The 25019-nt window shown below is 43.2% G+C and overlaps 1 long non-coding RNA gene across 1 annotated transcript in view; it reads right to left on the bottom strand.

Annotated features, from left to right (window-relative positions):
• LOC310706771 overlaps positions 1-18017 on the bottom strand; it is a 47117-nt gene extending 29100 nt beyond the window's left edge. Inside the window, exons 1-2 of the long non-coding RNA XR_014526166.1 lie at positions 17999-18017; positions 17831-17864 (exon numbers count right to left, since the gene is read on the bottom strand). This is a non-coding gene — a long non-coding RNA (uncharacterized lncRNA). The remainder of the gene's footprint in view (positions 1-17830; positions 17865-17998) is intronic.
• Between the last annotated feature and the right edge of the window lie 7002 nt (positions 18018-25019).

Raw genomic sequence — 25019 nt, 5'->3', positions numbered from 1 at the left:
AAAACAAGGCAAACATTTTCAGATTTCAGTTGTGCACATCCATTGCTTAATGCTACGTTGTTCTTTACATCTATAGTAGTCCAGATGTTGATGGAATCCAACTCCCATCAGCCCCATCTAGCATGGCCAACAGTCAGGCATTATGGAAGTTGGGCTCCAGCAACACCTGCAGGGCCACAGGATCCCTGTCCTTGACATAACTGTTAGGCACATTTTCATCAGGTGAAATGGGGTTTGAACCAAGAACCTTGCTGGTTGGGCTCCAGTTCCCTACTTCTCACATCGGTGGAGTGACCAGTCAGAGAAGATAGTTTCAGGCAGCTGAAACCAAGCTGCTAAAAATGCAGGCGAGAGTACTCCTCATACTAGGTGATTTTCCCAGAGAACAAATCCCAAGCCACTGCCTCCTATAGAACCCCGCTGTTGGGGAATAATGAGTCTGATCACCAAGGGAGGCCATTCTCCACACCCTTTCCTGGCCTGCTCCTCCTCTTGCTCCTGGTACCACTTCTACAGTCAAGGAGCTAATGTAGCCATTGGGCTAGGCTCAGACCAGACTATGGCACCTGACAAAAGAGAATACGTCTATTTTTGCAATATATTTCTTCTTGCTAACTGGAAATCAGTGTCTTCGTTTTGCGTTTACTGTTTTATTTTTTCATTTCTAATTATAGGTTCTAGAGAAAGCCACCTCCAGTCCCAAAGGGTGGAATCATAAGCGGTGGCACACTAACTTGAAAGAAAGTCCCATTGAAATAAATGGAACTTATTTCCATGCAAATATGTTGTCTGTAAAATACAAAGAAGAGTCAAAGCAATATTTATATGTTTGCTCTTTGTCTTTTTTGTTTTTTGTAAGAACCATCTCTGTGTTTAGCAGCAGGATACAAAAAATAACAATATGTATATGTACACCACTCTGAGCTTTTTGAACCAAGGGTAAAATTAGATCAATTGATCGATCAATAGATAGAGAGACTCACCAGTGTGGCTAGTTGGATGTGTCAATCTTGCAAGTAACTCAAGATACTATAGGAGATAATTAAAGAACAGCAGAGATATTATCAGGGCAATGCGATGGAGTCAGATTCTTACAGTCTATTCAGATCGTGTAGTCAAAAATAATCACAGCTGAAGAGAGGTCTAGACAGTAAAAAAAGGGGGGGACCACACATTATTCCCAAGCCAAAGGATGCAATGGTTCACTGATTATCCAGATTAGATCCAGGTAGTTTGGCATTTCCACTGATAGATATACGGTTTACTGGTCTGCTACTACTGGAGTTTGCCACATGGCACAAATATCCTCTTGCAGTATTAGTACTGAGGGGGCAATCTATGAATTGAACCATACAGAACAATTCCAGCAAAGAACAGTTCTCAAATAAGATTACTTATGCAGGTAATCATCTAACATGAAGCAACTGAAATCTGCATCCTTTTAAGACTCAATGAGTTCTTTCAGCTTTCTAGGGAGCACTTGGTAATCTGCAGAATTTTTTTAGTAGTTTTCATTCTAGATTTTGGATACTGTTCTCTAGACTAGAATAACTCTAAGCAACGTATCACACAGCTTCAAACCCCAAGAAGCATACATAAGAAGGTAGCTATAGAATGAGTGAGTCACCTTCAGCCTTTGTTTTAAAAGCAACAGGACTGCAAGAAACATTTGGAATTATGTCCACAAGAAGAGCCAGAGGCTCATCCCATCCACTGCAGCTTTGGACAGCACTGTACTCCACCAGAAGTAATAGACTTGTAGTTTGGGAGTTTTTTTTCTGGATATAGCTTTGCTCCTGGATAAGCAAGTTGTTGTGGTGGTGGCCAAGAGCATCTGATGTCCCAACCACAATCTTTTACAGACAGAGCTGATCTTGCCAGAGTTGTACATACCCTGGCCACTTCAAAATAAGATTACTGCAATGGCTCTATGTGGGGCTGTCCTTGAAATCATGTCCAGGAGCTTCAGCAGGTGCAGGATGCAGTGACAAAGCTACTGACAGGAACCTGACCATGTAACAAGTTTTATCTCAATTGCACTGGCTCCTGGTTCCAGTTCAAAATGATGGTTATCACATTTGAAGCCCTAACAGTTTGGGACTAAGTGATCTGAAGGACCCTTTCCTTCTGCACATAGGAACACAGAAAGCTGCCTTATCAGAGCAATGGTCCATCTAGCAGAGTATTTTCTACACTGACTGGCAGTGGCTCAAAAGGATTTCAGGCAGTCTCTACCTGGAAATGCTGAAGACTGAACCTAATACCTTCAGCATGGAAAGCAGGTGTTGTACTACTGAGCTACAGACCTTTCTCTTCCTGTACACTGTGATAATCAGAAGTGGCCCTGCTGCTTGCGAAGATGTGCAGGATAGGGGCACAGGACCAGGCCTTCTCTACGGCAGTACATAGGAAATGGAATACATTGCTCCAGGAACTTTGGCAGGCCTTCCTCGCTGTGTGGATATAGGTGACAAGTGAAAACAGCTTTGTTTAGGCACACATTTTCTCTCTAATGCACTTTCTCGTTTTTGAAGGTTGTCGTCATCTGTGGCTGCTGCCATGTGTGCTGCAGTGGAATTAGTTTTGTGCTTCATTTGATACTGTTCATTTTACTCTTAATGTGATTTGGTGTTTTCATATGCTCTGTTGGCTACTCTGAGACCCCTTTCTAGGACTGATGATGCAGGTTATCCATGATAATATAAACAGATAAATAAAACTTCTATAAAAAAGGACTAAGTGCTTCCATTCCAACTTCTGGGATAGTTTCAGAGAATAGCAAAAGTAGGTGCAGGGTTCATGTGGTTAAACTGGATCTACACATACCTTGTTTCCTACATAGAAGTAACCATGCATTCACCATTCAGGGCCCTGGCAGTAACTGTGCTGCAAGGACTGGGCCTACGTATGAATTGGGCCCCAGGGAATGATGCTTGCATACTCATTTGGGACAAGAAATAAAATACAAGGCATATGTTACCATAAAATAAATCTGTTGGATTTATTTTTTGTCTCAGGCAACAGGTAACACACAGAAAAGCAAGAAATTAAAAGTGCAACCATCAACAATTAATGACACAATATCCACCAGGAAGAATATAAGCATTGCCCCCAGTCTCATGGACAACTGTACTCCAGCCACTTTCCTCCAATTAAGGCATAGGGCTCTCAGTCCTTTCTCCCTAAACAGCAGGAGACAATGGCAGCGCGTCTCAGCTGTTCATACCCACGGACAAGTGGAATGGAAGTGAACAGCTAAACTTCATCATAAGAGGAGGGCTCTGCTAAATCCTTTGCTGTGTTCATAGTGACAAAGAGGGATTCAGGAGCCTTTTGCCTCTGCCATACTTCATATGGGAGTGTGTCTATAAGTACAGCCTTGTTTTGCTGGCCCTTTGGCTCCTGCCCTGTCACAGATATGACACCTAGTAAAATAAGTTGCTGACTAGGGACTGAAAACAATCTCACCGCCTCACATGAAGGTCCCCTACATAACCTACCTCGGTCTGGTTTAGGAAACCTATATTTTCAAATCAATGTTTCCTTTCACTGTATTATTAAGGGCACCTTGGGAAGCCCTTGGGAAAAGGGGCAAGTGCGTTCCCCTTTGTTTTCTCCAAGCAAGCTCTTCCAGCTCTACTCTTAACAGATGGTAGCCTACCAGAATTTCCCCCCTTTCCTGCCTGTGATGTTAAGTATGATTTACAGGCCTGAGTTATTATTTATCATTATTCATTTCCTGTCACCAGTGCATTGAAGGTTAATAGAAATGCCAGCATGCTCACTGATTTACTTAGTAAAATATTTGTTCCAAGGTTTTAGGTCAGATGATTGGTGTCTGAGAGAGCTTCAAGTTTATGCATTATGAAAAGCAAGCTGACTTGACCTTGAGCCACCAATACTGGCACTATATATTACTTTAGCAGAGTGACCTTCAGAGACCCAAGACACTCGAGATGTATTCAACACATGCTTTTTCCATCCATATTGCTGCCAGCATTGTATACATAAGCAGCTTAACTTATGCCATGAAAGCCAATACTGGCTTTCCCACCTAATGAATCTGAGCAGGGCGATTTAAAATAAAAATAAATAAATACAGCAATCTTGCTTCTGGGTCTACAAACCGTCTTAGAATTCTAGAACCCCCACATGCACGGAACGTCAGCAAAAGCTTTAGACTAATTGAGACTCATTTATCAAGTAAGAATGATCTATGTAGCAGATTGGGAGAGGAGGGGTCTTACTCAAAAACTCACTTTGCACAGCTGTAAATCATATCTAATGTCAATGGGGAAAGTAAGAGGACAACTGAGGATGTAAGTTGATCTTTGAAGAAAGCTTCTCACCTCAGCTGGGTGTTCAAAGCTAAAATTTCCACTACCTATTTATCACTGTAACTCTTACAAACTGCCCCCAATCTCTTGGAGGCAAATATGCAGGCAGCCCACTAAGTGATGCACCTCACCAAAAGAAGTTACCCAAATTATTATTTTTATTTATTTATACAAGCAATTGTATACCACTTTTCATCAAGGAAAATGATCACCAAAGGGTTTCCAAAAACCCAACAATAATAAATAATGTCAGTATAAATGATACATTTTGAACAGGTGCAATAGAAATTATGAAATGGAATAAAACACCAAATAATATAAGAATACCATAAAACCTACAGAATAGGGCAGCATCAAAGCTTTAAAATCCATAAATAACAGCCAACTAGATCTACCATAGGTCTATGTGGATAAAAACTTATTTAGGTAGTGACAAAGGCTCATCCATGCCACTAGGGGAAGTTCCATTAAATGGAGTGCCACCACCGAGAAGGCCCCATCTTGGGTTCTCATACAGTGAAAAAGATTTGCTGGGAGTGCTGATATAACAGCCCAGGCAGGTTGGTATTTGCAGATGTGTTCTCTCAGATATTCAGGTCCCAAGTGATTCAGGCTTTATACATCGCCATAAGAACCTTAACTTGGGACTGGTAATATATGGGCAGGTAATGCAGATTCCACAAAACTAGTGTTATGTGACTATTCACTGAGGTGTCAGTATTCAGCTCTAGCTGCAGTATACTGGCTATTTTCAAGGGCAGCCCCATACAGAGTGTATTACAGTAGTCAGGATGAGAGGTTAGTGGAGAATCAAAACTGTGGCCAGGCTATCCCAGAAAAGGCCAAAGCTGTCAAAGCAGACTTAGCTAGAAAAAGGTGCTCGTAGGCACAGAGGCCACCTGGCTCCCTAACAACAAACACAGATCAAGGAGAATAATCAGGCTACGCACATGGTACTTTAGGAGGCACATGACTCCATCCACAACAGGTTGAATAGTGTGTTTCCTGATGCAAGAACCACCCATCAACAGTGTTTCCATCTTACCGGGATTCGGCTTCAGCTTACTGGCCCCCACCTTGCCCACCTCCAGGTTCCGATTCAGCACCAACAAAGCTACATCTGGTTCTGATGTAATGGACATACAGAATTGGATGGCATCAGCATACTGATGAGACCAAGCTCCATACCCCAAACTTTATGATGACTGCACCCAGCAGCTTCACTAGGGACAAGATGGAACCCTGCTAATCAATCAGCACTGGGCTGTGGAGAAGTCAACCAGTGCTACTCTCTGGAGATAGCTCTTGATAAAAAAGGAACTTTGTGGCTCCTACCACCATTTCAAAATGGGCAACCCCAGTAGACGGTCTTTGTTGAGAACCTCTCTCAAGTCACCATGTCAGCAGAGCAGGCCAGCACCTTGTTTGAACAGAGAGTACTGGTATATCCTAAAACATGACCCCAGAATCTTGTGCAAGTCACAGAATTCTGTGGCAGACAATGAGGCGGTCAACTTGACATACATATGGGGGGGCAGAGAGGGAACATTTGGGAACATGTACATATATAGATTGCTGTGATAAAAGTGAATGTTCTAGTCTGGATGAGAAAATCTGCCTGTATACTCTTAAAAATGAAGGCCCTGGCCGATTTAGAATCATGATAACAATGTGATCCCAGACAAATTTCCCCATCCTGTGCGTAACATCCTAGTGACAACTGCAACAATAATAGAATCATAGTTAGAAGCAACCATGAGGGTCATCTAGTCCAGCCTCCTGCAATGCAGAAATATTTTGCCCAACGTGGGGCTCAAACCCATGACCCTGAGGTTAAGAGTCTTGTGCTCTACTGACTGAGCTACAACAACTTAAGAGCGCTTGTCCCAAGACTATGGTAACTTCAATTGGGGAACTCCTCACCCAAATCACTCCAGCATCTCAAGGCTTCCATGAAAGCAAAGGAAATCAGAATCTACTTGAAAATGTGACTTGCAGAGCCCTTTAATTTTTCAGAAACAATACGATTTACTCCTTCAAAAGGGTTAAAAAAAATTCTGTCTCCAATTAAGGTAAAAGCACCTGCTCACTTATTCTCCTCCCCTTCATCCTTATACACAAGCCTTCCTGGAGAGATGAGATTTATTCACCCGGATTTGACAGCCTTTTCTTATTTATTTATACTAAGAGATAAATCAAACCTAGGCCACTCTGTCCAAGAATAAGTTATTCATTATCTGCCTAGTAAGTATGTTTGCGGATCAGATGTGGTAAAGGTATGTCGGTTAGAAAGTGCATTGTTCAGGCATGATTTACAACCACAGAAGTTATGACTTTTCATTGGTGATTACTCACTATGTTCTTATTGTTTTTTATGTATTTGATCACAACTGACTTTGGGGTTTTGTTAAATGGAGAGGGAGAGAGAAAGGAAGAATACTAGATGGTAATTGTTGGATGATGAAATGAAGAAGGAAACTCATATTTTTCTATGCAGGAGGAACAAATGCGGTCATTTGGAATCTGTCAAGGAAGAGGTGTTGTCTTCAGATATCTACGAAAAATTGCTGAGAGGTAGCTTGGAGAGTGTGTAGAATTACAACATTCTACTGAAAATAATTTGAAATAAAATAGCAAACATGATTTTGGGATTTATTTATTTTTAAAGTAAGCCTAAGGTGATTTTTCCAAAATCAGGATGGATCCGCAGAAAGCACCCCAAAGGGATAACAGGGCAGCCAAGCCTTTTAAATGATACATATACCACAAACCCTGAATCACAGCGTGATCAAGTATAAATAATCTTAAGCCCCACAAGTCTCAGTTGCCTAGGTAAGCCCTGAAAAATGGTGCCAACCAACCACAGCACTGAAGAAACACTGAAAAATCAATCAACAGGCTCAGGAGAAGTCTCTGGGTCTCCTCAGGACTCATCCTTCTCTCAAAAGCAATGTAGGTTTTGGTGCCCTGAAGCTCACTAAATCTAAAACCAGTGAAGAGCCCAGCAGTGCAATCCTACATATGTCTATTCAGAGGTGAGATCTGCTGAGTTTAATGGGACTCACTCCCAGGTAAAAGTATTTCCCAATACAGAAGGGCCACCAACCTCTTACCCATGAGTGCTGGGTTGGTGATCCCTGTGATTCCCCTGCTTATAATCCAAGAGTGGTACAGTGCCTTGAGGGCGTATAAATTTTGTGAAATAAACAACAGCGCCAGAAGGATTTTTACATGATTTTGCTATGCATGCACACATATTTTACTTGTATGCCACCTTTCCATAGTTCAAGCCGTGTGCAAGGCGGCTTATAACATGGGGGGGAAAATATATGTAGCTTCAACATAACAAAAGTAGCCGTAAATAAATAAAACCTTAAGAAATACACAACCAAACTGAACAAATTCCACATAAATCACAAGATCTAAAATGAAGATGCAAAAAAACCCAACAGCAACAAACTCCAGCTAACAACACTGCAGCCGAAGAGTCTGTTCAGCAGCCTCAGCTGTTGTAGCTGCAGTCAGTCAGGGTCCCACCCTCCCAGGCCAGGTGAATAAAGACCTGCAAGGCAAGGAGTAGGTATTCCAGGCCTCATAGTGAAGCGCTGGCAGGAATCACGAGCAGGGATGGTGCTGTCGTGTTCATGTCCCAGAGGTACCCAATTTGTTAAGAATATTAATTATTCTCATCGACAATAATGTGGCTTCTAGGTCAACACACCCAGCAAAAATTGCCTTTCCATTTATTCTTCACCAGCAGTCATCATCACAAATCCCTTCAGTGACTAGACAAACTTCCATTCCTTATAGAAACAAATAGCTTTTATTACTACATGGGGAGATAAGCAAAATTTGGCTAATTGTTCCAAACTGACATTGAATTTGTATGCCGCATTTCAGTTTCACTTAGGCTGGCTGGCTTGCCAGGTATTCACAGCAATTTCAGCCACTAAAGTAACATTAAAATGTGCAGAGTTTGCAAGAAGAAAAAGCAAGTAAATTGGGGGAATATATAGACAGCAAAACAGAATTTTTAAGCTCTCCTATTTACTAAATCCATAATATGTGACAGCTGCTGTGAAGCTAAATGCATGTCAGACTGATTGTAGGAGACACTCCTTGGCAGATAAAACAATATTCCCATCTCTAATAAAGGCTGTGAGAGAAGCAGCCTAGATTGGTCTAGGCCTGTTGCTGCTGCAATCCCCACCCGCCCACCCCCACAAACACACACACCCCAACCTCCTCTATGCTGTTGTTAACTTACTATATCCCTGGAAGTGAAACTTAAAAGCTGCTACGCTAAGTTGTGCACAAATACTGAAAAGAAGTTGGTTCTGGCCTATGAAAGGTGCCCTAAAACTTTTCTGCAACAGATCCAACACAGCTTACCCTCTGGAATAAATTTTCAAAAGAGAAACTCCCAGGACATGCCAAATTTGATCCACTATATAGAGAACTTTTTAAAAAACAACCCAAGACTCCAAAGCATATCCAGTACCAGGGATGCCTTTTAAACAGTATTTCATCTGGTACAAAATGCAGTGGTCATATTACAGGGTGAGGTTCAATTTAGAACTGATATAATTTATGTTTTTAAACAGCAGTGCTGGTTGCCAGTTTGTGGGACTCATTCCAGGTGTCTTTGGTAAGGCATTAGTGTTTCACGCCCTAAATGACTGAGGACCTAGATAAATGAAAGACTACCTCCTTCCCGCCAGACCCTCTTAGGTGCTAAACAGAGGGATTCTTCTTGCTAATTCCACTGCCATCTGAGAATTGGTCTCATTTACCCATTTCCTCCCAAGGTAAAGGGAAGTGACCTTGCTAAGCCTGGCAGGAGAGCTTACTCCACGGGTCCTCAAACTTTTAAAACCGGAGGCTGGTTCACTGTCCCTCAGACACTGTTGGGGGCCGGACTATATTTTGAAAAAAATATGAACCAATTCCTATGCAACGCAGCGCAGAGTTTCATTGGCAGAGTCGCCGCCACTTGAGGAGCTTGTTCCCATTCAGAGCCTCAGTCAGTCCCCGCTTGCTGAGGTAAACCCTGCGCGGCGTTTCTGTTGGAAAGAATCCTCATGCACGTTCTTTTCAATGGAAACTCCTCGCTGTGCCGGATTTACCTCAGCTGCGGAAGCCTCGCCGCCCACTCAGTCAGTCCCCGCCCACTGAAGTAAACCTGGCATGGTATTTCGGCCGGTGGGCCAGATCTACAAGCCTAGTGGGCCAGATCTGGCCTGGGGGCCGTAGTTTAAGGACCCCTGGCTTACTCTATAGCATTAACACAGGGGTCGGCAACCTAAGGCCCATGGGCCACAAGCAGCCTACGGGGGTCGTTTAACTGGCCCATGAGCCACCCCCGAACCTAGCCGCCCGCTCGGCGAGTCCCTGCGCACTGTGCTAAACCGGCGCAGCGCGGCACGAGGACTCACTTCCGCAGCGCCAGAAATTGCAGGTGCGCAATCTGGCCCATGGAAGCATCTCTGCTGGAGTGAACCGGTCCAGGCGAGGTAAACCTTGCCGACCCCCGCATTAACCCCTTCATGCATTAATTAAACTTAAGCACACTGGTTGTATGAAGCTGGTTATCCTACAGCCCTGGATCAAACAAACTCAAAAAGCTCTTCTGCAGGAGGAAGAAAAGGAAGGCTCATAGCTCAGTGATAGAGCATCTGCTCTGGATGCAGAAGTCCCATGTTCAATCCCCAGCATCTCCAGGTAGGACTGGGAGAGAACTTTGTCTGAAATCCTGGAGAGCAGCTGCCATTCAGTGCAAACAATGCTGAGCTAGTTGGACCAACTATCTGAGTCACTATAAGGCATCTTTCTATGTTCCTATGGGGGGGGGTAAAGGAAATCACAAGACCAGAGACTTATGGGGACCCAACATTCCAGCCATTCTAGAAAATAACTAGAGAACATTCTTCCATGGATTACCAAAATTGGAATCCTCTCCAGAAATTCTAGTCCAGCCTAATCAACACCAAGGAACACCTGCCTTCTGATGTTCATAGATGCTACAATAAATCCCTTTGACTCCTGGCATTATGCCTTCATACGTTCACATTGCCCAGAGGTACTGTACCCAGAGGCAGGGGGCTAAACTGACCTACAATGGCTATCCAGGAAAGAGAATGCTTAAATGTGATGGTGTCATGCCGTATCTGTAGAAAGTAAGCATGCTTTCTCTTTTTTAAAATATGAACTAGGAATATGGTGTTTTCAGCATATCCATATAAGTGGGCCTCAAAGCCTCCACTCTTCAGAGCCTGTGCTTTATTTGCAAAAGAATTCCCACTCCTCAAACTGCCTGACAGAGCAATGGTCTGTATTATAAAATAAAAATATGGAAACACTTTGCTCCTTTGCAAGCTTGATTAAAGCAGTTGTGCCTCTTGCTGCAGCCAGAGACAAGGCGCAGACACGGCAGACATGGTTTTGCATTTGAAAATATGGTCATTTTAAGCGTTTAAAGCATTTGCCGGTTTGGCCAAATGATCCTGCCTCCTCTGCAACCATCTACTGTAATTATCAGTCATGGCAGTGACACCTCCTGCTACAGAGAGGGGCTGATCAGGTTACAGGGTCTTTCTCTGCTTCAGAACCCAACAGCCAAAACAGAGTGCAATGCCAGCAGATGTTTCCAGTTTGAAAACAGTGGGAACTTCATGAACTGTTTCCCCCAACCTCCCAGGAGTATATGCCACCATGGCTGTGAAACTGGAAACATTTGTCAGGCTCTAGGAAGCAAAAGGTTGTGAAAGAACGCAGCAGTAATTTGCTGCTTCCACAATGCTTTTTTATTGACTAAAAAAAAAAAAGCCAACACCAGCTATATCCATACAAAACAGGTGGAGGATGAGGCCTGTGTCAGAGGCAGCCTCCACCATCCAATTGTTTGATATATTGCAGGAATGAGTAGGGGTGGGTAGTGATGTTACTGCTATCCTCCCACCGGCTGCCTTGCTAGATGCCATGGCCACTGTTCTGTAGGATGACCCTCCCAAAGATGCTGAAGGGACATGAGCTGGTGCAGGCAGCCGGCGACGCAATTGGGTGCAGGACTCAACGCAAGGGCCAGTCTACTCATACCAGTGCACATACTGTTGCAACTGTGAGTCCCTCTGCCTGTGGTACTGGTGTAGAGCACCGGTGGCCAACCTGAAGGATCCTCCCTTGGTATTTGTTGTGCCTGATCTTTGCATCAGGCCTCAACTCATGTGGCCTAGGGATGAACAGACATACCCCAGCCTGCTCCAACATTCATTTGCATTTTCTGGTACTTTCCATTTTGCTGCAATTCATTTATTTTGCAGAAGCCTTTCTTTCATTCCATTGTCCGCTGATTCAGAAATATATGCAATTTCATACATCTGTTGTAACGCATGATAGAGGCATGCATTTCTCATCCACTGATAGATATTTACAAATCAGTTGCCTCCTTGTTTGTTCCCCTTCAAAGTTGATGAATTTCCAGAGGAGTACCTCTCTTAGTATTTTGCAGCAAAAGTAAAGAGCCTGGCAGCACCTTAAAGACAAAGTTAATGAAGTGGCTAATAGGTCATCAAAAAGCTATCTATTCTAACCATGTCTCTGAGAAGTAAATTCTTCTGAATTCAACTGGGGTTACTCCCAGGTAAGTGGGACTAGGATTGAAGTCTCACTATCTGGATTTTACAGTGTGGTATAAACTTAACCCTGCCTCTTTTCCCCCATTCAGGCATCAAGGAAGGATACGTTCGCACCCTGCTGGTATTTTGCTGTGTGTGTCCTGGACTGTAAGAATTCCTGTGGGCATATTAAACATTGTGCACTTACACAAGCCCTTTCTGTAGTGCATGATTTTATTCCATAAATGTGTATTTTCTTCAGAAAATGACCGTATGTGTGCATCTCCTGAAACATAATGTTCAAGCTAATTTATTTTCAATGTTTGTAGTAAACACGATTTGTATCTGACTGCTTCAAATCCTCAGACTTCTAACTGAGGAACACAAATAAAGTCAACAGATGACAAAAGAAACTAATATACTTCTTTCTGTGACAAAGAACAAGAATAAATGATGCATTTCATTGGTTTTTAAAATTCACAGTGGGAAGCAGGTAAAGGCTACAACCATAACTCCACTTACATGGAAGTAATTCCGTGAGACTTACTTCTGAGTAGACATGGTTAGGATTGAAGCCTTGGTGACTATAGGCTCTGTATGTACACAAAGTCAGCATGCAGTATTTAAGAAAAAAAGACATGCAAGACCCATGTCAGGACAGTGACAATTGTACATCAATGAATATGTAAATAACGTAAATTGCTATGCAATTTACGTAGCTATTATGTATAACGTGTACATAATTTTTTTTTAAAAAAACACAGCAGTTGTAGAGAACCAAGATGAAAATCATTCTTAGCAAGAGACTGTTACGTGATGGGAGTTGAACAGGTGGACAGAAGGAAATTTCCTCTGTCATTCCTAGTGTGGCTCCACCTTCCCATCACTTGCCGGCTCCTTGCTATGTCTATCTGTGATCATGGGGTGCTCAGTTTGGGGTGTTTTTGCTGCTGTGAAAGCTTTCCCTGCCTGTTTGGGCTGTGTACTCTTTTCCATCATGACAATAAATGGCCATTGTTCTCTCTGGTTCTGTGTCTTGGTGTGTATATGTGTGTGAGAGGGGGGGGGGTACAGAGATGGGGTGCAGAGACCCTAAGGGTCTGGGTGGTAATGAGGGTGCATGCTGATGATTAATACTGATTTATCAATACCTTCTAGGCCACCATCTCAAGACAATTTGGGTGGTGTGGGATATAGCCATGCATGCTGCATCCAAATTTCCTATGGATACCATGGGTATGCCTACACTCTTTCTGCTGCAATTGCTTTCCTTTTCCCAAAACACCAAACCCCTCATTGCCGAAGGAGGCTAGAGTGCAGCAAACTCAGCACAAGTGGATTACCGGTGTATCTTCCCCCTAGAAGACTTCCTCATTTTGAATTGTTCTATATTAATTAATTAACAACATTGAATTTTGGCCAAAAATATCATTTAGTTGTAAATAGCTAGGTTTCTTTCAGGCGTGGGGTGCTTGTAGAGGACTGAGGAACTAAACTATATGTTGCCGACTAAGCAAATGACCTGTGAACCAGGAGACCCCACCACCACCACTTCAACCCCTGGCAAAACTGATCCTGATCAGACTCTCCCCAATTGTCAGGATTCTCAGATCATTATACATTAAGCACTTCAGTTCAAACATTCTGAACTGCTGTCGCTGTTGTCACTTTAAAGTACGAAGCTGATCCCAGCCACAACTTCTCAAAATGCACATCAGGACAAAACTACAAACGGGCCTGGCTGTTCTCCCAAACCTCATTTTAAAGTTCTCTCTTTCAAAAGTGCAGTCAGCCCAACAAAAACACACCATCATTCATATTGTTTTCTCCGTCATAGGCAGGAGATACTAGAAAGGGTTACAAGACCATTGTTAAGCTTGTAGTAAATTGTGTTTGCGGCACAGAGGGAATAGCTTGGCTCACATTCTCCGGTTGCAACTGTAGTGGAGAAGGAGGAGGCCAACAAAAATCGATAGGTTCAGTGTAAGCAAAGTCAGAACAACCTTTAAAATAATAAGACAAATCAATTTATTTCACAAATGTCTTCATTTCCAAATGCCATTGTTTTGGTGTTCTCCGCTGTCATTGCTCATGACATTTGAGAAAACTGGGCTCTTAATCATTTCGGTGCAGAGGGAGTTATCATGTAAACAGCCAGGCTCAAAGATTATGTGCTCACCCAAAGATATCCTGTAACAACCGAGTCCTGGGGGAGCAGGAGGGCGGAAAGGGACACGGTGGGGGCTGGGGAGAGAAACTGGGGTGGAAGGGAGTTTAAAAATATGGACAGAAGAAAAAGACCCTACTTTATGGCTATATACAATGAAAAGTAATTACAGAGAAAAATGAAAGCTGGGGCTTGCTGTTAGCGAAGGAGGAGGAGGAGGAGAAGGGAATTCTGATCTTTTTTTAAGCTCAGAGTCCATTTTGATATAATTGGTTCCAGAATTATTTATGACATTAATTGCTGCATTATCGACTACCTGTCAGCGGCTCTGGCAGTTAGTCCATCTTTCTTAGCGCAGAAAGCCAGCTCAGCCCAAACGAGACTGACAAGCTAATTATACCCATCTCCCCTTCAATGACAAATGCTGCTCATCGGAAGCCTTTTCTAGAAATAAGCTTTCATTCTTTCCCCCTTTTTCCCTGAGCCAGACACAGCCGATATCTCAAGGTACAGATCACAGCTAAAACTCCGCTCACCAGGGCTATTAGCTCTGAACATCTCACTTGAGCCAAAAAAACCCTAAGCATCTTATGTTATCAAACTGTATGTCATTCCCTGATACTAGTTTTCAGTGAATGTGCACTGGGCCATGCACGTCACTCAAAGCGGTGGCAGAAAGAGCAGACCTGACTGAATTAGCCGGCCCCATCTTTAGCAACACAGCCAGGATGCTGACAGCAATTCCGGGACTTGGCACCCAGGCTTTTGCATCTGATGCAGTTAAGCATCCAGAATCAATAGTGTTGTGGTTTTGTGTTGTGGCTCCTGCTGAGCAAATACATGGAGGTGGAGGCCTGGTGTGGGGGAAGGGGGCAATGCTGGGTAGATGCATGATGTCTAGATGGCATGAGACAGCTGGGATACCTGACAGGTGAAGGGCTGTATTAAAAGCTAGGCTTCTTGAAGCAGAATGCCCAGAAACAGCCCTACGGGTGTTGCCATTTTCATTGGAATCCTAACATGTCTTCTGCCTGCCTGTAGTCCCTCAGTAGAGAGGCACCTCTTCAGTGACCCATCTGTCCATGTGGTTTGTCAGTCTTCTGTCAGACCCTTGCAGGACACACACTCTGTAACCCCACATTCTCTTGCTCCCAGCCCAGTTCCCCAACCGTTCTCAGTAGGAGGACCTGTGATAGGTGAGCATTTACCCTCGTATTTGACCACAGGTTTTGATGTTCACCCTAACCCAGGGGGCAGCAACCTTTTTTAGTCATGGACCACTCCACTGTCCCTCAGACCATGTGGTGGGCCAGACTATATTTTTTTTTGGGGGGGGGGGAATGAACAAACTTTTATGCCCCACAAATAACCCAGAGATGCATTTTAAATAAAAACACTCATTCTACTCATGTAAAAAGACCAGGCAGGCCCCACAAATAACCGAGAGATGCATTTTGAATAAAAGTTTTTAATGTGTGACATTTTAGTGTATTTTTGGTCTCTGTGGAAGCCGCTCACAGTGGCTGGGGAAACCCAGCCAGATAGGCGGGGTACAAATAATAAATTATTATTATATTATTATTAAAAGGACACATTCTACTCATGTAAAAACACACTGATTCCCAGACTGTCCGCGGACCAGATTGAGAAGGCAACTGGGCAGCATCCAGGCCATGGGCCTTAGGTTGCCTACCCCTGCCCTAACCCTATTCAGGAGCTTGCCAGAATGTATTTGCACTAAAAATGGGAAAAAGGCAAGGGTACGTACACACAAAAAACATCCTCAATGTGACACTCCCAAACCCCAGTTGCCTTTCTGTCTTTGTAGCTGTTATTGTTTATCAAGCTTATTTTCTTATGAATCCAGGGTTTGTGGGATCAAAAGGAGAAAGAGTTGACCACCCTGGCCTCCACTCCACTGCTGAATTCACCCTGCCTGTCTGCTTAACTTCAGTTTATCTTGACACTTCTCCCCTGGCACTGAGGTGCTTCATCAGCTGGGTGCTTCGCCTCCCTCTTGTAATCCAGGAATTGTTACCTCACTCATAACTGAAAGCGATTGGCTACATACTGTGATTGGTCACTACAAGATCCGTGAATGGCTGGAATCGTCCATGTGAATAAGAAAAGTAGCAGCCATTGGAGAAATTGTGGGGAAATGTGATGGCAAACAGGGTGTGGGTGTGGGTGTGTGAAAGAGAGAGAGAGAGAGAGAGAGTCCCCAAAAGTATTTTCCAGGAGGGAGAGGAATCTATCTCCATCTGTTTATTTATTTTTTACGTAGCTTCAATTTATGGTTTATGCATTTTAAGAATATTTTTGCATTTGTTATTTTCAATGACAAATGGACTTGGAACTGTGTTGAACAGGCCCCTCTCTCTTTGGTTAGTTGGTAAGGTGCAAGAGGAGTAAACAGAATTGAAGCTTGGCACATTTTACACTTTTATCAACGTAAATGCCGGGGGGGGAGGGGAAACCTAGCACATAAATTGAGTCTGAAGCTTTTACAAATTGGCTATTTAAACCACTCCACACCTATAAATTGTACAGTGCTAGAGGCCATCTTTCTATGGCTATTGTTCTTCATGAAGCAAGACAACAAAACCTGGCAGGAGAGAACTAAACCCCCATTATATTGGAAAATGTATTAAACTGAATATTAAAATACTGCGAGGAGACAGAGGAGCAGGACCAAAAAAAAACCCCACAGTAAAAACAGAGGAGACTGCAAGATACAATGATGATTTTGATTTGCATACAAGCAAAACCCATGGATATGGTGCATTTTCAGAAACTCTTCAAAGCAGGCATTAAAAACACACAGCATACCTATAGACCTATCATAGTCTATTAAAATCAGCCAAGTTAGGACAAACAATGAGGATCAGGAAAGAGGCATAAAGAAGTCAGGGCTTTGAATACATCTAAAAAGCAAAGCTAGACATATTGCTTACCTGGTCACGTTGGCCTTTAGACTGTCTCATTACTGGCTAAAAACCCCAGAGTTGATCAGTAAGAGATTGTACATAGACATGAAAGAGACTGAATGGGGAGTCATTTAAAGCAGCTGTTTTCATCCACTGCCTCTCAACCAATCAAGGATCTGGTGGGTGGAAGGCCTAAAATTAAGTGCTGCTGGGGAAACTCAAAACAGGCTGATTTGGGGCCTTGTGCAGCTGTGCAGATTCATGTGGCAAAAAAACAGCCCAAGGCGCCTTGGACTTCGAACAGCGGCAGCCTACATAAAACTACAAACTTTCCCCAAATTACTTTGCTGTTTTCTAACTTTGGTAGACAAATTATGTATACCTCAATATTTTATTGGTCTGAAGCCTCAGAGATTTGTTAAAATGAGCCTGTTCCATCATCCGATGTTGCAGTGCCCTGAGAATAATGCACATTTGGCTGTTAGTTACCGATACAGCCCGCGTATAATTTAGCATTTGTCTAACCTATTCAGAAGGAAAATATTGTTCTCATTAATTTACATTAGCAGCTGAAGAGAGTAGGGAAGGGATTGGTATCCCTAGTGCTCTAGAATGTGTTGGAGAGAGGTTTGCAAGAGAGATTCCTGACTCTCTTGTAGCCAAGCACATTAAAATTTGGTTAGTTTTTACATGTGACCCCCATGGCCACCTTTAAACCAACTTCCTCCACAAAAAACCACTTAGGCTAGAGTAAATCATAGATACCAAAATGTAGATCTTACTCACAGAGTTTCAGACGTTTCAGCAAACAAGTATCCATCTGTTGGCAAGTAAAATAAAGAAAGTGGTTCCAAACGACTTGAAAAGAAAGAGCTTTGCTTCCTTACTAAAGAACCATGCAGACTAAAGAAGCGGGCCATAAAAAATCTCCTTTTGGAGAGATTTCTCACTCACCTGCTTTTCCTCACAGGTGGGAGCCTTTAATTGGCTGCAGCTTCTTTGAGGAAGCAGAGGGAAAGAGGGAGCAAAGGCTGCTGGGAAATTGCTAAATCCCACCCACAGTAACTTGAGGGAGGGGCTCAGGTTAACCCTTTGATGCACGCAAGTGTGAGTCAGCAACTGTATACAGTGGTACCTCGGGTTACATACGCTTCAGGTTACATACGCTTCAGGTTACAGACTCCGCTAACCCAGAAATAGTGCTTCAGGTTAAGAACTTTGCTTCAATGAGAACAGAAATCGTGCTCTTTCGGTGCAGCGGCAGCAGGAGACCCCATTAGCTAAAGTGGTGCTTCAGGTTAAGAGCAGTTTCAGGTTAAGAACAGACCTCCAGAATGAATTAAGTACTTAACCCAAGGTACCACTGTATTTACCAGCAGGAATGTTCTTGGGAAAGCGATTTGCACGTCAGAGCTGAGTTAAAACTGCTCACGGTTGTTTGCAAACATTTATTGCCGGTGCCGAACAACCCATTTCAGTGATTTAGGCGCTCATTGAGAAAACGCTAAATTATTTCTGATGCCCTCATTCCCCCATAGTAACATCGCCATGAATCTGAATCTGATTGGCTAGGTCCTTTTTTTTGTACAATAAGCTCCACAACCTATGTACATTTATCTTATGTGTATTCAACTTTATGTATGTGGCTTTTTAATAAAAAAACTAATAAAAGGGCAGAAAGGGAACGGGGTTCTGGGAAAGATGACTCTGGCAACTGCACTCACCATTGAACCCAGTGTGTTTTGACTATACGTGATTTTAGCTTTAGGCACAATCCCTGGAACGTAAACGCCACATAAATTGTGGGCTTATTGTATTCCATTCACTGGGTGATCCCTGATTGAGTGGGACCATCTATGAGTCTCATCCAGGAAAGCAGCAGCAGCAGCAGCCGCCAGGACAAATATGACCCCGTACCCAAATATAATAATGGGTTGTATCCAATGTGAGTCACACTCAGAGTAAATGCTGCAATTCCCAGCACTTTTAAAAAAACTATAGCTACCGAGTTTCTCCATAACAGTTAAAGTGGTATAAGAGTGTTTTAAATGTTTGGTGTGGATATGACCCAAGGGTCCATATTTAGTTTTTGCTCCTTTGATAGTCTTTGAAAGATATATGATGATATGGCAACAATATGCTGAATGTGATTAGGCAATCCTGAACACCCTAGTATTCCTGGAGAAAAAAAAGGAGGTAGTGATATGGATAGTATTGATACCAGTGCTCTTTTTCTAGAAAAAGAGGTGCCGGAACTCAACACAAACGCCTCTCTTGTTCTCTTATACAGTGGTACCTCAGGTTAAATACTTAATTCGTTCCGGAGGTCCATACTTAACCTGAAACTGTTCTTAACCTGAAGAACCACTTTGGCTAATGGGGCCTCCCGCTGTCGCCACGCCGCTGGAGCACAGTTTCTGTTCTCATCCTGAAGCAAAGTTCTTAACCCAAGGTAATATTTCTGGGTTAGTGGAGTCTGTAACCTGAAGCGTATGTAACCTGAGGTACCACTGTAATGGCAATGGCACCCACCTGAGAGGTGACGGAACTGAGTTCCGGCGAGTTCCAGCTGGGGAAAAAAGCCCTGATTTATCCTATTAGCGAAAGCTAAGCAAGAGAGATGCTGGCAAGAGGTTCAGTGCTTATCAGCAAGATGATTGTATCCTGGATTTAAGAACATAGGAAGGTTGATCAGAACAAAAGGCCTTTATTGTCCAGAATCCTTTCCCACAATGGCCAACCAGATGTCTATGGGCTTCCCATAAGTAGTAGATGAGCACTTGTGATTCCCAGAAACTGTTATTAAGAGGAGAGCTGCTCTTGTAATGGAGACAGGACATTTCTGCAGCAGGGTCTTTGCTCCTACATAGCAATTTCCCTACTTTTGCAGACATTTGGAGGGACAGTATTATGAAGGGACGAAGCTGAATAGGTACTGAACTGGTTTTGACATTTGAAATTGTTCATAAAAATATGTGAGTGGCTTCAGCTCAGCCCTGTCAAAAAATGTTGAACTACTTTCGAAATGTCTGCATGTACTTCACCTCCAAATTTGTCTCAAAATTCAGTTGTAATTCAGTTATCAGGCAGAGTCTGGTATTCTGAGGTGTGGTTTTTGTTCACGATCGTAAGAAAGAAGCCCTACCTGGGGAAATAAGGTGAGGAAGGTGAACATTTACAGCAAGGCGAACATTATCATGGCACTTGGTTCATCTCCTTCTTGTCGAGAGTGATCCTTATTTGAAATATAATAAAGGATGAAATGGTTAAATACATCACTATTTTGCCAATAATAGGTGTTCGTATATAAGTCTAAATGGCAGTCAGGCTGCCCAGCCTATTGATTTTACTGTCTAACGGCTGAAAGAGATGTTATCTTGATTAATTAGAAGCCAAAAACAAATGCATCTTAGTTCTGTTAAATCTTCTCACATTTTCTCTCTCCCCCCTTTTTCTGTACTAGTGGTATTGTGCGGTAGACCTGCAGATGCCTAAACTGAAATAGGAAATTAACTTCAACACGGAAGGAGCTAGCTTGGTGACTTTATTTCAGCTGTCAGTAAAACTCACCCTGACAATATTATTTAACCCCATAATGCTATGGTCCTAGGGAGGATGTAAAATCTTTCCCAACACAATTAACATATAAGGCAGGGATGGCTAAATGTTGTTGGACTCCAATTCCCATCAGCCCAAGCCAATGGTAAGGATGATGGAATCTGTAGTCCAACAATACCTGGAGGCCACAAGTTAGCCACCCCTGATGTAAGGGAAATGTCAGGATGTGGACAGGCATGGAGTGCAGTTTTGTGGCCGACAGGTTGCCAAGGATCTCCAGCCACGGTGCTTTGGAGAAGGGATGTTGACTTATCACCTTATGCTTGTCTGCTCTGTATTTGTTCCCTGTTCTGCTAAGTGGTGCATGCTTGGGAATTGCTGGACATTCAAGTCCTGCTGCCTCTCTGCCACATGCCCACACTTCCATTCCTGTCAAATCAGCTTTGCACTTAGTTTCTATGCCTTGGTGTCAATTCAGCAGAACACAAGCCTGAAGCTGTTCTTTTCATTTATCTTAACTCTCTAGCCCCTGCACCTACCCTTCTGAATTTTTACAGCTTACTTTCCTAGGGGCATCTCTGCAATGTATGCCGCATTCATATTAAAATCATTACGCACAAAAAACTACAGGGAGGGAAGTCAATCGCTTTTAGTTCTCCCTCACAAAATCTATTTTAAAACTGCCTAGCAACAACAACATCAAAATCCACCCTACATCTATCCTTCTGAATTTTGGCAGGTTTCTTGCCAAAGGGCACCTCTATGATATGTACTATTTTCACACAAATTGCCCAGAAGAAAAAAATAGGGGAGATGAAGTAATGCTTCGTTTAATCACTCACAAATTGCAAAGCCTGCCCTTGCAGTACACCCACTGCAGCTGATCCTTCTGAACTTTGGCAGAAGGGAATACCATGCCTGCACATTTCTCAAAGTCTGCCAGAAAAATAAAGAAATAAAGAAACAAAAAGTTACATGGATACTCTCCTCTTTTTTGTCAAAACGTACACCAGCCAATGCTGCAGCTGACAAGGGATGGAGCTCTTCCAGTGGGATTAATCCACTGAGAGGGGGTGCAGAAAAGAGCCTTCTTATGGTGTCCATACTGTGAAACCTCCCCCCCCCAACTTGGGATGGTGTCAACCAAACTGGGCTTCCATCACTAAGTTAACATATATCTGGGGTGGGGAGGGGACATTCAGAATTCTGTATTTTAGGGAGGAAATACACATAAAATGCATGCAAAAATGTGTACAATTTAAGTGCAAAATTCTAATGTGCTTTAAACAATATAGTCCACAAAGCATGGGGCAGAATAGACCTATGATTGCACATATGGGAAACATACACAGAACAGAAATAGGCTAATTTCCCCATTCCCAATTCAAACCAGATTGGTGAAAGGTGTCATAATACTGTCTCCTAATGAGTCGCTCCATTAAGGAAACAAATATCTACCATCTAGGAACAGAGGAAGAATTTGTTCCAGTCCAACGCTTCTGGACTTGCTTATGGGGATCAAATCACAACTTCTCTGAATTTTAGAATGTGACTTCGGTGAACGAAAAGTGCTTGCAAATTGTATATCTTATGGGAAAGGCATTGAAACACTTTGAAATACGCGTGCTTTCATGGAGAAAATGAGTATTTTGGCTAAAACTGTGTACAAAATGCATACCATTTCATTGTGGACTCTTTGGGCGTCGTTTCAAAAAGTCTACACAAAATGGACAAATTCCTTCCAGTAGCACCTTAAAGACCAACTAAGTTAGTTCTTGGTATGAGCTTTCGTGTGCATGCACACTTCTTCAGATACACTGAAACAGAAGTTGCCAGACCCTTCTATATAGTGAGAAGGTGGGGAGGGGTATTACTCAGAAGGGTGGTGGGAATGGAAGATTGGCAGATAGCTGAGATGAGATGATATCTGCCAATCTCCCATTCCCACCACCCTTCTGAGTAATACCCCTCCCCACCTTCTCACTATATAGAAGGATCTGGCAACTTCTGTTTCAGTGTATCTGAAGAAGTGTGCATGCACACGAAAGCTCATACCAAGAACTAACTTAGTTGGTCTTTAAGGTGCTACTGGAAGGAATTTTTTTATTTTGACTATGGCAGACCAACACGGCTACCTATCTGTAACTGTACACAAAATGGGACAGACCTGGGCTTGAGCACCAGTGAGACTGAAATTGGATCGAATAAAGCTGCTCTTTCCATCCCTACAACCGACCACTCTGGAATATTTACGAACAGTTTCCTTAACAAAGACTGCTAATGCAACAGCCTTTAATACCAGCTTCACTGTATTCAAAGGTAATATACTAATTGCGAGAGAGGGATGATGCTGTCCTACTTCGCTGCAGACTTCTTGGAAGTTCCTTGGTAGAACAGGATGCTTGACTTTACACACTTTGATCTGATCCAGCCAGGGTCTTCCTTTGTCCATTTGGGCTGGGTGGGATGGATCAAAAGAAGTCTACAGTGATTTTGTGTAATAACATATCCAGCAATTGCTTCTCCTTGCCAAGTACTGAGACTTTCAATAGCAGCCATCCCTGAGAGCCCATTGCTGCGTATCTGCAGAGCTGCCTATTCTTTTGCCCTTAAACTGAACATTTTGCTCAAAATGTTAATTCTGCCAAGTGTGGGGGACACTCCTCCCATGTTGTGTGTGTTTTGTACACCAAATTGTTCCATGTTAGTGTATGGGCAGGAGGGAGGGTGTCCAGAAATGTTAAGGAATTCATGTGTAGCCGAGTTCTGCACATCAGTTTTGAATGCAGCACATAACAAAGGTCAGAGATAGCCTGGCGCTGTGTTTTGTGTGGTGCATCTGTTCTATGAGAAAATGTGCCCAAGTTTCTTTTTTAAAAAAAACCAAAACAAAACAAAAACATTGCTGTAAAAGCCTGGTTACTGCTGAATATATTTCTAAATGACAAGGTTTATTTGGCTGCCTTTTGATATGTTTAGGGGAAACTTGGGCTGACAGTTAGAGGAGGCAGGAAGAGGGGACCGCAGCAACTTCCACCCAAACAGAAAATGTCAGCTCTTCCCTCGCAAGGATGCAGAAGCATCCTGATGAAAAAAAGAGCAGACGTTTAAAAGTTTCTGACATGTGTCACGAACGCAGCCATTGAGCCAGTCCTGCTGATGTGGCTCAAGATGACAGCATCCGAGCCACTGAAGCTGGCTGCGGGACATTCAAAGTTTGGTGTGTGTCACATCGAATCCTTGTCATGTCACACTGGAAAGATAAGGGGGGGGGGAGAGAGAAGACAAATGGACGCAGGCAACAGCAATAGTTCAGAAACTTAAAACAACACGCTCCCCACTCGTCTAATTGATATTATGAAGCAGCCATAACATTGGACCAGCCACCCAACATCTGAGTTCATAGAAGGTCAGGGTGGATTTTTCTTTTTGGATTAATTCCTGCAAGACACAGACAGTAATTTGTCAAGTTCTTGACCCAAGCACATCTCCTCTGCATTCCAGAAAGGATATTTTCAAGCAAGAGATGGTCCTTGATGTTAGTCACTGAGCCATTGCCCCAGCTGCTCCCGAGGTGTCTCTAAGGAAACCACATGTGTTCACTCCAGATGGTCACCTGACCCCTAGTGACCTAGACTGGATGTCAGTCATACAAAGGATTTGGATTGTTCTGTTTGAGTATCTTCTCTTCCTCCACAGGATCAGAGTGCTTTGTTGTGATCAGGATGCAGCCTTAATACTTGGGAACTTTTGTTGCAATTGGTGGGAGGGACCTGTCCTTTCCCAGAGCTGACTTTGTGCCCAGATTTATAAACAGTAGCTGTGAGAGACCAGTGGAAGCCAACTCTTAGGGGTTGAGGTCCCTTTGCCCCTCCATAAAATATTTGAGGGGCTCAGGACCCCCACAAGGGTGCTGGGCGTTGCCATTCAAATGGGGTGTGTGTGTTATGCAGGGCAGGGCTTACTCCCCCAATATTTTATTAAAGTTGGCACCCCGCTTAGGACCGAAGAGCAGGGTGTGATTTGCAAACAACAACACACCAATTGGGGATCCCAGAAAAGCACAAATGGAAGTGTGGGTGCCTGTCAGAGACCCTAAAAGGCTGCCATTGCTATGAAAATGGGGTGAAGAGTGAGGGTAATATAGATCTGCATCATACTCTAACAATCTGCAGAGCTAAAGGAAAGGGAAAGAGGGGAACATGGGACCAAAAGTATCACAGTCGCAGTTGGACGGGATCACAAGGGTCATCTAGTCCAACCCTCCGTCCCCCGCAATGCAGGAATCTTTTTGCCCAATGTGGGGCTCAAACCTTTGACCATGAGATTAAGAGTCTCATGCTTAACCGACTGAGCTATCCAGTTGCCCAGTTGCTTGAGGAGACTTGGAAGAAGCAGAGAGGTATCAATCTGAAAT

The sequence above is a fragment of the Podarcis liolepis genome (assembly GCF_965112155.1).
Source record: "Podarcis liolepis genome assembly, chromosome: 5".
NCBI lineage: Eukaryota > Metazoa > Chordata > Lepidosauria > Squamata > Lacertidae > Podarcis > Podarcis liolepis.
The sequence above is the reverse complement of the archived record's forward strand: the minus strand, read 5'-3'. Positions and strand labels throughout refer to the sequence as shown.